Here is a 2,506-nt window from a genome sequence, read left to right on the forward strand (position 1 = left end):
GCAATTGAGGGATAAGAATTGGTGAACCATTTACATTCAAGAAATCTTACAAAGAAACCGAAACTCCTAGAATCTCCCTTTATCATAACCCAAAACACTAAACTCTTGTTTGTTGACCTTTAAGATTAGATTTGTTTAGCTTTACTTTGCTTTTGAAACGATTGGATAGTTGTTTAGCTAATTCGCATTGAGACATTTCTAGTGCTTATTCCAGTCCCTGTGGATACGATAATCTTTTATATTACTTGCGACATTTCCGTACACTTGCGGAGAGCGAACAAGTTTTTGGCGCCGTTGCTGGGGACTGCGCTATAACATTAGGAATTATCAATTGAGTTAGACTAAACATAACATTTGTTTTCCTTTCATATTGCATAGTTGTAACTAATCAGTAGATTTCTGTTTTTACTTTCTTGTATAACTTTCACTTCTTGTTAATTCTTTTTGTACAAATTCAATTCTGCATTTTTGATCCTTCTATTTTTCTTTTTAGTGTCGAATTGCCATCTGCTATCTTGTTCTTGTGTATGCGAAGATCTAACTTTGCAGGGGAATTCTTTCCTTTTGACCCTGAGATTGATAGAACTTTCCATAAAAGAAGAATTCTGCAAAGGCAAATTGAAGAACAGGAACATTTGAACATGGCGAATAGACCACTTAAGGATTATGCAGCACCCTATGCGAGAGGTTTTCGATCTAGTATTTCAAGACCTTCAGTGGAAGCTAATAACTTTGAGATCAAACCCGCAATCATATCTATGGTGCAGTAGAACCAATTCGGTGGAGGACCTCATGAGGACCCTAATCAACACTTAGAGGTCTTTTATGAAATATGTGGTACTATGAAAATGAATGGAGTTCCTTCAGATGCAGTTAGATTATTGTTATTTGGGTTTTCTCTAAGAGATAGGGCAAAGCAATGGCTGGATTCTTTGGCCCCTAATAGCATCACCACTTGGGAGCAGTGTGAGCAACAGTTTCTTGATAAGTTCTATCCACCAAGCAAAACAGCTCATATGAGGAATTTAATTGCAAGCTTCAAGCAAACTGACTCAGAATCTCTTTTTGAAGCATGGGATAGATATAATAGTATGCTCAGATAATGCCCACATCATGGGTTGGAAAGATGGTTAGTGTTGCATACTTTTTATAATGGAATCAATTATCATACCAAAGTGTCCCTTGATTCAGCTGCTGGAGGGGCACTTATGAACAAAAGCTTAGATGAAGCCGAAGAAATCATTGAAAGTGTAGCACAAAATCATCATCAATGGGAAAATGAAAGAAGCGGTGGCTATTCCTCTGTAAACCCAACAATTAAAGCATCAGGGAAGTTTGATGTAGATGCAGTCACTCTTTTGTCTGCAAAATTGGATGCTCTCACAAAGAAATTTGAGAATATGGGGACTAGTGCTAATATGGTTAATGCTATTAGTACATCTTGTGAAGTATGTGGGAGTTCAGAGCATTCAAATGACTCATGTCCATTGGGAGCTATCACTGCACAAATCAATCAACTTGAACAATGTGATGCAATCATGAGTTACAATCAAAGGCAGAACAACCCATACTCAAATACTTATAACCCTGGATGGAAGAGTCATCCAAAATTTTCTTACAGAAACAATCAAGATCAAGGACCATCCATGGGGGCGAGACCAAATTTTCAGGCTGGGCAACAAAATTTTCAACATCTATCTTCTCAAGGCTTACCAAAATCAAATGTTGAAAAGATGCTTGAAGAAATTATCTCAGGTCAGAATGAAATGAAGCAAGATATAGCAAAGCTCATCCAGAGAATGGATAATTCTGAAAAGCATCAAAAGATCCAGGATAGTCAAATTGCCCAACTAGCTTCCTCATCATCCAGAGCACCAGGACAACTTCCAGGAAAACCTGATGTGAATCCTATGGAGCATTGCAATAGGATTGAGCTTAGGAGCGGACGGACCTTGGGAGACTCCCAAGTGACTGCTTCAAAAGGGATACAAAAAGAAGAAGAGCTCTCTCCTCCTATATCAAATCAGATTCAAGCTAATGAGGAGAGTACCATTGAGGTTGAAGAAACTCTTCCACTGAACCATCAGAGCAAAGCTGTCCCTTTTCCTCAAAGACTTACAATGCTCAAGAAAGATGAAGAATTTGGCAAGTTTCTAGAAAAAGTTAAGGAAATTTGTGTAGAGGTACCTCTTATCGATGCTATTCTGCAAATGCCTAGATTTGCCAAATTCCTGAAGGATCTCATGTCAAACAAGAGAAGAAGAGGAGAGGTCGAGACCATTGCGCTTAGTGAGGAATGTAGTGCTATTTTTGAGAAGAACACTTCTCCAAAACTGAAGGACCCAGGGAGCTTTTATATCCCTTGCAACATAGGAAAAGAATTTTTTGAAAAAGCTTTCTATGACTTGGGGGCGAGTGTTAGCCTCATTCCTTACTCAATTTGTAATAAATTAGGTCTCAAAAACATTAAACTTACTACTATGGCACTTCAACTTGCCGATCATTT

General features: G+C 38.2%; 1 non-coding gene across 1 annotated transcript; it reads right to left on the reverse strand.

The window, feature by feature from the left end:
* Positions 1 to 1,014: 1,014 nt before the first annotated feature.
* Positions 1,015 to 1,120, reverse strand: LOC122054495. The gene has a single exon (XR_006132797.1). It is a non-coding gene; the product is annotated as a small nucleolar RNA R71 (small nucleolar RNA).
* Positions 1,121 to 2,506: the final 1,386 nt, after the last annotated feature.

This window comes from Zingiber officinale, chromosome 3A, assembly GCF_018446385.1.
Source record: "Zingiber officinale cultivar Zhangliang chromosome 3A, Zo_v1.1, whole genome shotgun sequence".
Lineage (NCBI taxonomy): Eukaryota > Viridiplantae > Streptophyta > Magnoliopsida > Zingiberales > Zingiberaceae > Zingiber > Zingiber officinale.